This window comes from Pleurodeles waltl, chromosome 10 (assembly GCF_031143425.1).
Source record: "Pleurodeles waltl isolate 20211129_DDA chromosome 10, aPleWal1.hap1.20221129, whole genome shotgun sequence".
In the NCBI taxonomy this organism is placed as follows: Eukaryota; Metazoa; Chordata; class Amphibia; order Caudata; family Salamandridae; genus Pleurodeles; species Pleurodeles waltl.
The window spans coordinates 207,231,350-207,246,176 of NC_090449.1; positions in this window are offsets into that span (position 1 = coordinate 207,231,350).

The following is a 14,827-nucleotide window of genomic DNA, read 5'->3' on the forward strand; positions in this document are numbered from 1 at the left end:
AGTGGTTGTTGGAGATGTCTGTCTGATGATTTTGGGTGCAGGTGCATGGGCTCGATGCTGTTGTGAGGTGGATGGCTGTTGGGTGTCTGAGTGCTTGCGTTTGTGTACCTTAGGAGGGGGGGCAGACACAGTGGGAGAGGACACAGGGGAGATGTGCGTGGCTGTTGTGAAGGTGTCTGCCAGTGGGGTTTGTGTTCTGCTTGGTGTGGTGATGATGCTGGTAGTGAATGATGATGTAGTACATGCAGGAGTGAGTGTAGATGGAACTGGGAGGGAGGTGGAGGAGGAGGCAGAGGAGGAGACTGTGTAAATAGTGGATCTTGGTGTGTCTGCATCTGGATGGTGTTTGTGTGAGTGCCTGTGGGATGAAGTATGGTACTTGTGTTTGCCTGAACCACTCTTGTGTGTTGACTTGTGTGAATGCTCGTCTGGCTGTGTGCTTGGAATGGGTGGGGTTGAGGAGAATGGGACTGGGAAGAGGACGTTGGAGGGGGGAGGGCAGAAACAGCGACAATGGCTGCCATCAGAGAGGAGGCCAGAGCCTGGATCAATCTCTGTTCGGCCACTAAGCCAGTGTGAATGCCCTCCAGGAATGCATTAGTCTGTTTCATCTGGGCTGCAAGCCCCTGGATGGCATTCAAAATGGTTGACAGCCCTACAGAGATGGATCTCAGGAGGTCAATAGCCTCCTCACTAAGGGCAGCAGGGCTCACTAGGGCTGGGCCTGAGGTTCCTTGGGCAAAGAAGATGCCCACCCTCCTGGATGAGCGGGCACGAGCAACTCGATGAGGGGCTGCTGGCAGGGCAGTGCTGGTATGGGGGTGGCGGTGGTACCTGTAGCTGGGGTGGTCACAGAGGTGTCCGCCACCCCTGGGGAGCTTCCATCAGAGGAGGTATCTGTGTCAGAACTGTCCCCTCCAGTCTCTGCCGTGGTGCTCCCCTCGCCCTCCGTCACACTGGTGCCCTGAGCATCAGTGGACCCTGCCTCCTGGGTCCTGTCGGATGCAGCTCCCTCTGTCGCTGGTGCCTCTGCTCCTCTACCAGATGATGCTTATGCACATAGGGACAGGATGACAAAACAAGAAAGGGGGAGAGAAACAAAGGATACACTGGGTCAATGGCTGCACCAACACCACCGTTGGAGTACACTGCACCCTCACACACAGGGAACAGCCCTACGCAATATGTCATAGCACTATCAGATAAATAGTTAGCAGCTGAACCATGGGGAGGGGTACACACCGTCAAATGCAGCAGACCTGGTACCCACCCAGCCCTGACCAGTTGCGGATGCCTTCAAGCTAGGTAGCAAGATTCTCCCTTCTGAACCCTAGCCACCAGGGGACCTATGCTGCAATGTCAGGCCTGGCCTAGGAGCACCCATTGACACACATCCCCTACCCGGATACCACCCTACCATGCATAACTTGTAATGATGGTCACTGTATTCATCCCTTTGTGGCTGCTGTGATACCCTCAAGCACTCATCCAGCGCAGGATAGGCCACCGCCAGTATGCAGGCCATCAGGGGGGTGAGGGTTCGACAGGCACCCCTTCCCCGTTGGGAAGCCATCCCCAGCTGGGCCTCCGCCATCTTCCGTGCCCAGCGTCTCAGGTCCTCCCACCGTTTCTGACAGTGGGTGCTCCACCTGCCGTAGACCCCCAGGGTCCGCACATCCTTGGCAATGGCACACCATATACCCTTCTTTTGATGGGCGCTGACCTGCAGAGGCAATTCACACAGGAAAATGGAATTAGTCAAACAGTCCTGCATGTTACACTTATGACCCACCATACCCCTTCACATCACCATTTACACACACATGGCCCAGAGGACATCCACCCACCCCCTTACACGAGGCCTTAACACACACCACTCCATGCATTCATGCCACATATATCGTGCCCACAGTGTACTCATCTGTTGGTCTGGAGGCCCATACAGCAGTCCGTACTGGGGTAGGACCCCATCCACCAGTCTCTCCAACTCCGCAGAAGTGAAGGCTGGGGCCCTTTCCCTAGTCACACAGGCCATGGTAGGTTCCAGACACAGGTCACAGCAGCACATGCAGTGTAGTTCTTCTACTGTTGAAGATCAGTTAGCAAGTGAGGGATCAGATAGAAAATGGTGGTCACGTCCGTGGCGGTGCACACCGTCACCACCGGCGTAGATCATCACTGGCCACTGTACCCCATAGGGCCCAATGTTAACAAATGAGGAGTTGCACAGCGGTTCCCGATCACCTCCCGCAACCGCGCACAATGTCAGCGGATTTACATCACTTCCACCTGTCCCTCCACACAGGACAGACAGACGCCATTTCGGGGGGGGAAGGCCCTGGATAATTGCTGCGTCACTGGTGAAATTAGGACATACTGTACAAATCACACTGACCCTTTACAGGTTAACAACATGCAAAATTCTGTTGTAGCCTCATTGTTCAGTTTTTGACCGGCTCCTCACTCTTTTGCCCCATAGATTGCTACTGCTTTGGATGAATAGGAGATGGAGACATACCTGCGTGTACAGACCCCTGGTGGACTTGGCAACAATGGAGGACAGGCACATTATCCTCACCCATAGGCTGGACAGGGCCACAATCACAGAGCTATGTACCCAATTGGAGCCTGACCTGATATCTGCTATCCGTCACCCCACTGGGAACCCCCTCTTGTGCAAGTTCTATCAGAGCTCCAATTCTTGGCAACTGGTTCTTTCCAAGTGACAGTGGGCTTGGCAGCAGGAATGTCACAGCCAATGTTCTCATTAGTGCTAACAAGAGTGTTGTCTGCCCTGATTAAACACATGTGCAGCTACATTGTATTTCCCCAGGTTGAAGATTTAGACACAGTGAAGGCCAAGTTCTATGCAATGGGACGTATCCCCAACATAATTTGGGCGATTGATGGAACACATATTGCATTTGTCCCCCCGTCAGAATGAACAGGTGTTCAGATATCGGAAGAGTTTCCACTCTATGAATGTACAGATGGTGTGCTTGGTGGACCAGTATATCTCCCACGTCAATGCTAAGTATCCTGGGTCGGTGCATGATGCCTTTGTCCTGAAAAATAGCAGCATCCCAAATGTGATGGGCCAACTACAGAGGCACAGGGTGTGGCTAATAGGTGAGCCCTGGTTCCCACCCAGTAGATGTTGGTGTATGGGTATGGTGTGGGCCATATGGGATAGTGTGTGGCTAAATGTTGTCCCTCAAAATTTTCAGGTGACTCTGGTTACCACAACCTATCATGGCTGCTGACCCCTGTGAGGAATGCCAGGACCAGGGCAGAGGAACATTATAATGAGGCACATGGGCAAACCAGAAGGATAATTGAAAGAACCTTCGGCCTCCTGAAGGCCAGGTTCAGATGCCTGCATCTGACGGGTGGATCCCTGTGCTACTCACCCAAGAAGGTCTGCCAGATTTTAGTGGCATGCTGCATGTTGCACAACCTTGCCCTGAAACACCATGTGCCTTTTATGCAGGATGAGAAGGCTCGAGATGCCCGTGTGGCAGCAGTGGACCCTGTGGGCAGTGAGGATGAGGAGGCAGAGGATGGGAATGAGGACAACAGAACACCAGTGATCAGACAATACTCCCAATGACACACAGGTAAGACAGTGTTTCTTCACTTTTCTATGACATTTGTTTGAATATCTGTGACACTGGTATGCTGTTTTTTCACACTTCTATGCCCACTTACTGTACCCTTTGTAAATTCATTTTGCAGATGTTGGTGACCTCACATATGCTCCTGGTGTGATCACTGCAGCCAGCTAGAGGTAATTAATCTATGCTCATTTTCTGTACAGTTGAATTGCAATGTTTGTGCCTGTTTCAATGAATACTTACTTGAAAACTTTGACATACTCCATACTTCTTTTTTTTCCAAGGGTGTTTACTGAAGTGCTAAAATATAGAGGGGCAAGTGCAATGGGATGGGGTGTTGATGGTGGAAGTTCCAGGGTATTGTTCCAGTCTATTTGTAGCACAGGTGCATTGTCCAAGGGGACATAGGAAGGGGAGCAATAGCAGTTCAAGGGGGGTAGGATGACAGAGTAGGACACAAGAGTGACAATCAGGAGAGTCTCATTTCCTGGCGGGGGTCTTGGCAAGTGTCTCTGGCTTCTTTCTGGATTGCAGGGAACGTTTGCGGGGTGGTTCTCCTTCTGAAGGGGGAGGTGTGTTGGTGGCCTGTGAGTCCTGTGGCAGGGCATCCTGGCCACTATTGGCAGCGGAGGTGGAAGGCTGTTCAGAGGTGTGGCTAGTGGCAGGGGCCCGCTGTTGTGTGACTATTTCCCTCATAATATTGGCCATATCAGCAAACACCCCTGCTATGGAGATCAGGGTGTTGTTGATGGCCTGCAAGTCCTCTCTGATCCCTGGTACTGTCCCTCCTGCAGCCGCTTGTTCTCCTGCACATTGTCCAGGATCTGGCCCATCGTGTCCTGGGAATGTTGATATGCTCCCAGGATCTCTGCAAGGGCCTCCTGGAGAGTCGGTTCCCTATGCTTGTCCTCCCCCTGGCACACAGCACTCCTCCTAGTTTCCATGTTGGCCTGTGCCTCTGTCCCCTGAACCGTGTGCCCGCTGCCACTGACCCCAGGTCCCTGATTGTCTTGGGTATGAGGTGTGGCCTGGGGTCCCTGTAGAGGTGGACACACTGCTGATTGACGTGTCCTGGGGAGAGAGGGTATGGGTACGCTGGGTGGGTACTGTGGTAGTGTTTCCGCATGGGGGAGGCTCTGTGGTGGTCTGTGACTGGGCCTGGGTAACCGGCTGTCCAGAGGTCCCTGATGGGCCAGGTTGGTCATCCAGATCCAGAAGACCAAAGTTGCTGTTGTCACTGTGGGCCTCTTCTGTTGGGGGACTGGATATTGCTGGCACCTCCTCTCCGCTGACATTGACAGGGGTACCTGTGGGGATGTAAATGATGCGTTATGGTTTCTGTGTCTGACATATTGTGCATCCTTGACTTGCCCTCTTTGGTTGTATTTGTCCTGGCATCTTTCACTTGTGTGCTTTGGTTTATGGTGGGATGATTAGTTCTCTACAGTGTGCATGCTTTAGTGCTGAGTGTCCATGCAGGGCTGTGAGTGGTGTCCATGCATTGGTAGAGCATGCAGGGCTTGGCAGTGGGATAAGTGAGATGTGATGGTGGGGTGTGTGGGAAGTGGTGGAGTGATGGGAGTGAGGGTGAGGGTGGGGGTATGTGATGGCATGCAGGTAGGGGGGGTGATAATAGTGGAGAGTTGACTTACCAGAGTCCAGTTCTCCTCCTACTCCGGCCAGGCTGTCAGGATGCAGGATTGGCAAGACTTGCTCCTCCCATGTTGTTAGTTGTGGAGGATGAGGTGGGGGTCCACCGCCAGTCCTCTGTACAGCGAGCTGGTGTCTTGCTATAATGGAACATACCTTCCCCCGTAGGTTGTTCCACCTCTCTCTGATATCATCCCTAGTTCTTTGGTGCTGTCCCACAGTGTTGACCCTGTCCACGATTCTCCCCCATAGCTCCATCTTCCTAGCTATCGATATCTGCTGCACCTGTGCTCCAAATAGCTGTTGCTCTACCCTCATGATTTCCTCCACCATGACCCTTAGCTCCTCCTCTGTGAAGCGGGGGTGTCTTTGTGGTGCCATGGTTGTTGTGTGGGGTGTGTAGATGAGGGTGTATTAGGTAAAGTATTCTGGTGTGTGATGTTGGGTGCGTGAGTGGTGTATAGGTGTGAGTAGTGTGTGGCTCTGGTTGTGTCAGTGGTCCTGCTGACTCTCTGTTGGCAATTGTTTGAACTGGTAAAGGGTTATGGGTACTGTGGGTGTCTGTTTTATAGTGGTCAGGGTGTGTGGGTTTGGTTTGTGTATGGGTATCAGGTGTGTGTTATTTGAATTGTCCAATGTGGTGTTTTTTTGTTTATGTGTGTCGATTGTGAGCACAGCGGTATGTACAGCCAATGGTTTACTGCTGTTGAATGTCCGCCGTGGTGATTCATGGGTCATAATGTGGTGGGTGTAGTTCTGTTGGCGTAACAGTGTGGGTTTTGATACCGCCAGTTTATCACTGACCTTTGGTCTGGCAGATTTGTGTGTGTGGCTGAATAGTGACGGATTGGTGTATGTGTGTCATAATATGGTGAACTGATATCCGCCTGGGTGGCAGGAAGTTGGCAGCAGTCAGCGTGGCAGTAAGTGGGATTTACCACCAGTGTCATAATGAGGGCCTTAGTCTCTTGCTGCAGCTCTGAAATTAAATGAAATCATTACTTCACTGATTGCACGGATACTACTCTTGATCTATAGCTGAGACAAATCAAGGCAGGTACTCTTGATTACAAAATATGGACTATAGTTAAATGAAGCATGAACTGAATTATTATAACAAAATTCTGGCAATCACTTATGTTGCACCCAAGATGTCTGAGCTTTCAGCTCTTGATTTGCTCATTCAATGTGGCCATCAGATTATGGGTAACATGCAGAGGAATGTCAAATTTATGATGCTGCTGTTTTGTAAAATGCCCCAAAATTGTGAGATGAACTGTGAACCTTGATCAGAAATTATTACTCTGGCCATTCCTTTGAGTATTTTATAGAAACCACACTCTGGCCATTCCTTTGAGGAGTATTTTAAAGAAACCACACTCTAGTTTCTTCTGCAGTATGATTGCCTTTGACTGGTATAAAACACATCCACCACCACCATAATAGGAGTGAATCTATTGTCCACATGTAGTTCTACTGATATAGTATGCCTCAGAAGCGGTGAATTAGGAAGTGGCTGTAAATAACCCTTTGACTTCATTCTATCACTCTTTTTCCTGATAGAAGTGTCACAAGTACTACATATTTTTGTACCACTTTCTCAACCCTTTCCACTAGAAAGGACTTCTAATCAGTTCCTGAGTTTTAGTGATACCAAAATGACCAGCCAAAGTGGAAGAACTTGTTATCATAACTCAACAGTAGGAACATAAATGCTCCCTTTGTAGACCATATTACCAGTGCAAAGTCACAGTGGTGGGTACCCATGGTGGTCTGCCAATAGCTCCTGAACTACGGTAGTCTACAGACACCAAAGTAATACACAATAGCACATTTGGATGAATTTGAAGACAACACAGCTGACACACCTGCAAATCACACTATGAAACACACCCCTTCACAGACCACAATCCTCTGCATTTTCACACCAAGACACAGCAAGACAGAGCGATTTTTTTCCAATACTGAACAGACAATAGACACAATTTTTTTATTTTTACCATTCCATACAGCACTCTGCACACACTTTTGTCCTGTCACACTCTTTGGCACAATCCCACTTTAGTAAGTCACTGTCATCCAAATATATATTTTACTTTTTTTCCACCATGGCACGTAATAAAAATATCATTTTCATTGATGAAGAGTTAAGAGTCATGGTGGATGAAATCGTAAGAGTAGAGCCACAATTGTTCTGAGTTCAAGTCCAGCACACTACTCTCAGTAGGAAAAGGGAACTGTGGGATAGGATCATTGATAGAGTGAATGCTATAGGCAACCATGCACACAAAGGAGGACATCAGGAAGACATAGAACGACCTCAGGGGAAAGGTCAGTTACCTGGTCTCCAGGCACCAGATGCAGACCAAAAAGACTGGCGGTGACCCTCCCATTCCTCATTAAAACTCTATCCCTGGGAGGAGAAGGTTCTGGCCATCCTGCATTCTGAGGGCTTGACAGGAATACTTGGGGGAATGGAGTCTGGTAAGTCACAACACTAAAAATGTCACCAAAATGTTATGTCATGCATGATCACTGCTCACCTTGTGCCACCTTAATTGTCACTCCACTCACCAGCCCAGTGTCCTCTGCTCCAAATACCCTTGTTTGTCAACTCCCAAATAAAGTGTAGTCACCTGGGAGGATAACATTATTATAGTCTGTGTAGTACAGGGACTGAAATGACTGCTAAGGCCAGGAGGCTCTGTTACTGTTACTGTACTCAGTACAGTGTCCTCTGCACCAACGACCCTTGTTTGACAACTCCCAATTGAAGCATACTCACCTGTAGGATAACAATTGTATAGTCTGTGTAGTACAGAGACTGAAATGACTTCAACTCCCAGCAAGCACTGTTACTTTTACTCCAGTTCGGCAGCCTAGTGTCCTCCGTACCAAAGACCCATGTTTGTCAACTCCCAATTGAAGTGCAGTTGCCTGGGAGGATAACAATTGTATAGTCTGTATAGTACAGAGACTGCCATGATTTCAACTCCCAGCAAACACTGTTACAGTTACTCCACTCATCTAGCCCAGTGTCCTCTGCACCAAAGACCCATGTCAGTTAGCTCCCAATTGAAGTGTACTCACCTCGAAGGTTAACATTTGTATATTCTCTGTAGCACAGGGACTGACATTACTGCTAAGGACAGGAGGCTCTGTTACTGTTTCTCCACTCAGCCAGCCCACTGTCCTCTGCACCAAAGATCCCAGTTTTACAACCCCCAATTGAAGTGTACTCACCTGGGAGGGCACCATTTGTATAGTCTGTATGGCACAAGGACTGACATGACTTAAACTCCCAGCAAGCACTGTTTCTGTAACTCTAAACACCAGAACATTGCTCACTTGCTCAAATACATCTGTTACTGAACTCTCAAGCGGAGTGTGTGCACTAGGGGACAACATTGTTCAGGAGTGCGTACTAGAGTGAGAGACATAGCTGCAACTCACAGCAGGTCCTGTATTTGTAACTACATATGGAAGCACAGTGTTTCTCCTCCAAAGACCACTGCCTGTCAAATCCCAAACAAAGCTTACTCAGCTGGGGAGACAACATTTGTTGACTATTGTGAAGTAGTGAGAGTGACAGGGCTGCAACTCACAGCAGGCACTGTTCCTCCAACTCCAAACACCAGACCAGTGTTCTCCCCTCAAAAGACCCCTGTCTCAACTCTCTATTGAAGTGTACTCACCTGGGAGGAAAACATTAGTACAGTGTGTGTAGTAGAGGGAGTTACATGACTGCCGATGCCAGGAGGCCCTATTTCTAGAAAGCCAAACACCAACACAGTGTTCTCTTGTCCAAGGACCCCTAGGTCTTAACTCTCAATTGAAGTGTACTCACCTGGGAGGATATCTTTTGTACAGTGTGTGTAGTCCAGGGAGTTACATGACTGCAACTTACAGGAGGCTTTCTTACTGCCATTTAAACCACCAGTCCAGTGTCCTCTTCTCCAAAGACTTTTGTTTGGGAAATCACAAAAGAAGTTTACACACCTGGGGAGATGCCATTTCTCAAGTGTATACAGTAGAATGAGTGACATGACTGCTAAGGCCAAGAGGCTCTGTCTCTCCAACTCAAAACACAAGCCCCGACTACACCTGTCCAAATACCCCTGTTCGCTAACTGACAATAGAAGTGTACTCTCCTGGGAGGATCACATTTGTCTAGCGTTGGGAGCTAGCTGGAGTGACCTGAATGTCAATCCCAACTGACACTATTTTGCTAACTCCAATCACCAGGCCAGTGTAAACGTACCCCAATGCCTCTGTTAGTGAACTCTCAAAGGACGTTTACCTGGGAGGATCAAATTTGTCTAGTGTCGGGAGCTAGGGAAGTGACCTGAATGCAATTCACAGTAGGCACTGTTCAAGTTACTCCAAACAGCGGAACAGAGTTCACTGGTCCAAAAAATCCTAGCCTGATCAAACTCAAATCATGTTTACTCACCTGGAAGGGACACATATACAGATCATGTTCAACTCAGAGATGTGGCTGGCCACCTAGCTCTATCTTGAACTGCTAAGCCATGATGAAACTATTGAGGACAGGAAGGACAGCTCACACAATGTGCAACGTAAATGATTAGGAAGGTCTCAAGATGCCTCACCAGAATGGTATTGGCTGCAGACATATTCACAATGCACTGACCACATGAAGACTCCAATCACATGTGCAACAAACTCCTAGGCCCGTCTGCATACCATTCAACTAGGCCTCAAAATGGTCAAAGCCTCATTCTGCCCAGTCATTGTTTTGGCTGCTCTGCTGGCAAGAAGTAAATCTCTGCCCATCCTCCCAAATGCAAATGAACTGCTACATTCAGCAGCTGCTGCACTTCCATGGATTTGGCATGCTTCACAAATGTCAGCTCAATACAACCAATATCATGGATCACCTGCAAATCAACTATGTACAAAATGTCCGTGTAAACTTTTGGTAGATGTCACAATACCGCCAGTAACATTGTATCTTTCACATCAACAAGTCAGGCTGCCACTGGCCACACAGGTGCCACAAACAAGACTGCCACTATCCCCCTGGATGAAGCCCTCAGTGATGATAACATTCTGGGATGTCTGGATGTGGAGGACGGTTCTGACCCATCTGGACAACCTGGTCAGACACCAACAATGAGTCTCACTGAACCCACATCAAGACCTCCCAGCCTGGTTGCCTCAACTTCACAGGCAGCCATTCGCCCTACAACCTGTGTCCCTAGGACAGTGGCAACCATCTCGTGCCCCCCAGTCCCAGATCCTGAGTTGCAGCACAACACCTCGGGCAATGATGGTCCTGGAACCAGGTGTAGGGGGCACCCTGTGGCAAGATCATAGCCCCGTGTTGGTAGGGTGCATGGGAGGGATGTTGTAGGCCATCGGGGAGAGGCCGCTGGAAATGCTCTTGGCCAGGACTCCATCAGCCAAGTCCTGGGGGTCTACCAGGAGTCCCAAGACATGACCAGGTTGTAACCAAACTCCAGGAGATCAGGCAAATGCAGAGGGACATCCACGGGGATATGCTTCAACAGTCGGATGTCACCAATAACAACTTGGCCTCCCTAACATGGGTGTTGAGGGACATTAGCAGTATCCTTCCATTGGCGCAGCACACCAGCCCATTCTTCTTCAGTGCCGGACACTGGAAGGGAGGCCCTTTCAGGAGAAGAACTTGCCACAGACACCCCTGCCTCTGTGGCAGCAGCTTTCCCTGTGCAAGCAGGAAGGACCAGCTAAGAATTCAGGAGGGGCCGATGGCCAGACACCGACCACTGCCAGCAAGTGACCTCTTCATGAAGAAACTCCTTTGTGTGCCACAGATTCACTCTGTTGACTGTCCTTCAACCACCTTCCATTTCCTATGGGAGGAGTACACTGGATTTGGGACTTACAGTGCTGTGGCATCCACTACAATGATTTCATCCGCCATGACTGAACCTTTCAGTATTCTGTTCTGTCATGTCCCTTATTTGTATTCTATGCACACATTCACAATAAATACCACCTATCACAAGTTTGTGTCTGCTTGTTTCTGTTTCATTTGTTGCTATGTGGAGATGCAAGACCATGTGAAGCAAATGTGAAGCAAATGATGATGACACAAGATACTAGTGCAAGAAGGGGGATGTGTTACAAGTACAGTGTCCTGCTAAGGATTACAGCCAACACACACAAACACATCGCTACAAGTGTCTGGTCACACCAAAAAATTGTTTTCACTGTGCAACACATAGGCCCTCATTATGATAATGGAGGTAAATGTCACCTACCGCCACGGCGACAGCCGCCACAAGACCGTCGCCGTGGCTCCCTACCGTCCACCATATTATGACCGTAGTCGGAATTCCGCCAGAAGGCTGGCAGAGTTCCGGCTACTGTAATGGTGGCAGACGGCGGTAAGGGAACAACGCCGCTGACCGTGTCATGACACATGATAAGGCCTAGCGGTGTTCCGCTGGCGGACGCTGCTGCTGGCAGCAGCGCTGCTTCCCATCTCCTTCCGGAGGACCCCCTGCAAGCAGGTAAGTCGGGTGGTCCGTCAGGAGAGGGGTGGCACTGATAGTACCTACCGCCATGGTTTTCATGGCAGTACAAAAGCCACGGAAACCATGGCGGTGGTCGGGGTCATATTGCCGTGGGTGGCCTAGTGACCGGCCTGGCGGTCTGTGTGGTACATTGGCGGTTTGGCTAAAGCCAAACCGCCAATGTCATTATATGGCGGTATGTACCGCCAGACTATTGGTGGTACTACCGCCACTATACCACCGACCGCCAGGGTCGTAATAACCCCCATAGACTGTTGAAATGTCCGGACTGTCATAGCCAAGAATGGCTGACTCATATTGAGTCAAGGTAGATATATAGAGGTAAAGTTCCCCAGACCACAGAAGGAAGGGCCTTGTCAGATATTGTCCCATAGGATAGGCACACAGATAAGTGAATGTTTGACCAGCCTGAGTCTATACCAAAACCTAGTAATCTAATATCACATACACCAAGATACAGACAGAGTAAGTACAACAGTCCCTGATCAAAGGTCCATCATAATCCAGTGACCATGAAACTGGTGGTATGATACAAACATATGTCAGAGTTGTGGCACAGTCACTGTGGCCTGCAATGATGAAACATACCTACAGCTACACCCAGTCCATACAACAACAGTGTTTGCCTAATGTGAAGGGTGATTAGCTGGTTTGCACTTGCATGCAACATATTTCATGGCCACATTATCACACACATGAAGTAATGGGCCCACCACAGCACGCTAAACAAGTACAATGTGTACTTCAGTTCTTCTACCCCCACACTGTCCAAGTTGGCTTGGCACTGGTCTCAGACACCCGAAATCTGTGACCCACATTACCTGGAACAATCCATGTCCACTTCCTCTGTCGGACCAGCATCAGGCACCTGGCAATGTCACACCTCTGAAATGCCCACATGAGGATGTCAGGGTGAAGGTACCTGTACAAAGACAAAACAAAGAGCAAAGAGTTGAAGACATACCTATTACACAAATCACATAGCAAGCATCTGGAAATGCAGTTACATTGCAATGAGACTGACACAAACAAAGCTGCTATATCAAGGTGGGGATATATCAGAGACTAAGGCTCTCATTATGACGTTGGCAGTCTTTTTGCAAGACCACCAAAGCCACGGGCGCCAGAAGACCACCAGTGCTGATGGGTTTCCGCCCACAATATTATGAGTACTGCTGGATTTCCGCCACATTTTGGAGGGATATCCAGCAGTAGTTGTGCTGGTGGGTGGAGGCGCAGGGGTGGTTCCACTACCGGCCCCACCCCACCAGTGGGATTCCGCCTGCCGTATTTTGAGCAGTAATACGGAGTGGTGGTGTCCTGATGGCAGGGCGCTGATGGAGATGGAAGTTCCCTGCCTGACGACCTCCTCCCCAGACCAGGTAAGTTGATCGTCCGACAGGGAAGAGGGTGGTAATTTTGGGGATGTTTTATGTGCATTGGTGAGAGGGTGTTGTCTGCGTGTGTGCATGTATGTGTGTATGCATGGTTGAATGCGCATATGAATGTAGAAGAGAGCATATATAAATGTAAGTGTGTATGCATGTGTGTATGCTTGTGTGTATGCATGTATGAATGTTGTAGTGAATGCGTGTATGAGTGTTGTAGTGAATGCAAGTATGAGTGTTTGAGTGAATGCGTTTCTGGATGCATGTGAGTAAATGTGTGTATGCTTGTTGGTATATGAGTGTAAGAGGGCTCGTGTGTGTGTCTGTGTGCATGTATGGGATAGAGGGTGCTGTACCTGGAATGGGGGGTGCTATACCTGGAGGGGGTGGAAGTGGGGGTTGTGGGGTTGGTGGGTATTGTGCTAGCTGGGGGTGTGGGGGAGTCATCTGCTGGTGACAGGGAAGAAATTCCCTGTCACTGGTAGCCTTTCCGCCAGGGGTGCTACCGCCGGAGAAACCCTGGTGAAAAGGCGGATCCTAATACTGCCGCCAGTCTTCTGTGGACCGCTGGGTCAGAGATGCTCATCTCCGGCCCAGCGGGTCCGACCACAATGGCGGTCTGAGTGAGATGTGGTGGGTTGGCAGAGGGCAACCCGCCACACTCATAATGTGGCGGTCTTCACCACCATCTTGTTGGCGATAATACCGTCACCCTGGCGGTCAGTAGATTGCCAGGGTCATAATGAGGGCCTAAATCTTCAAGCTCTCGTTGGCTGAATATTGCTGAATATTGCTGAGCAGTAGGTCCCCAGTGTTATGCCAAAACGTCGAACTCCACACATTCTGACAACTACAGTCCCTGGTACAGTCACCATCATTACATCACATGACCAGCTTACACTCAAGAAAAGTAGTTATTGATGAGATCTTCCGACAAGTCACCTCCTCCCTTTTCATCACTGTTATCCTCACTTGGCATTTCAAGAGGCTCACCCGGTGGCACTGCAGGCTGCCTTGCCTCTGGGATGTATGGGATGATCCTCCTCATAGCATGGCATAGTTAGATTCCTCAGCAGCGTCAACAAACACAGACGGTTTGGATATTCTAAGTCTCCTGTTAATGAATGGCACATATGTGCAACGACGAGTCCCTCTTATCAGAAAATACTCACCAGACATTGCACACACACAAACAGGACAGATGTGACTTACCAACCAGCCAGGCCCTCTTTGGGTACAGTTGTGACATCAGCTGGTGGATTGTGCTGTTCCGCATATTGAAGGCAACATGGAGTGAACCTGGAAAACGGGCACAGACATGTGAAATGTACAGGTCCGCCAAACATACAAATTGAACGTTGATTAAATGGAAGTTCTTTCTGTTCCAGTATACTTGTTCATTGTCATGCAGCAGGACCAAGCCAACATGTATGTCATCATGTTTGTCATCAACAGCCAACACCACTTGTAGTATGTGTGCAAAACCATAATAGTCTGCCTTCACATGGGCTAAATCCCCACAACAGGGAATCTGGATGTAGCTGTTCAGGTGTTTCAACATTTCAGAGAGGACAACCTTCAACACCAGACTGAACATTGGTTCGGACATACCGCCAGTATGGGCCAC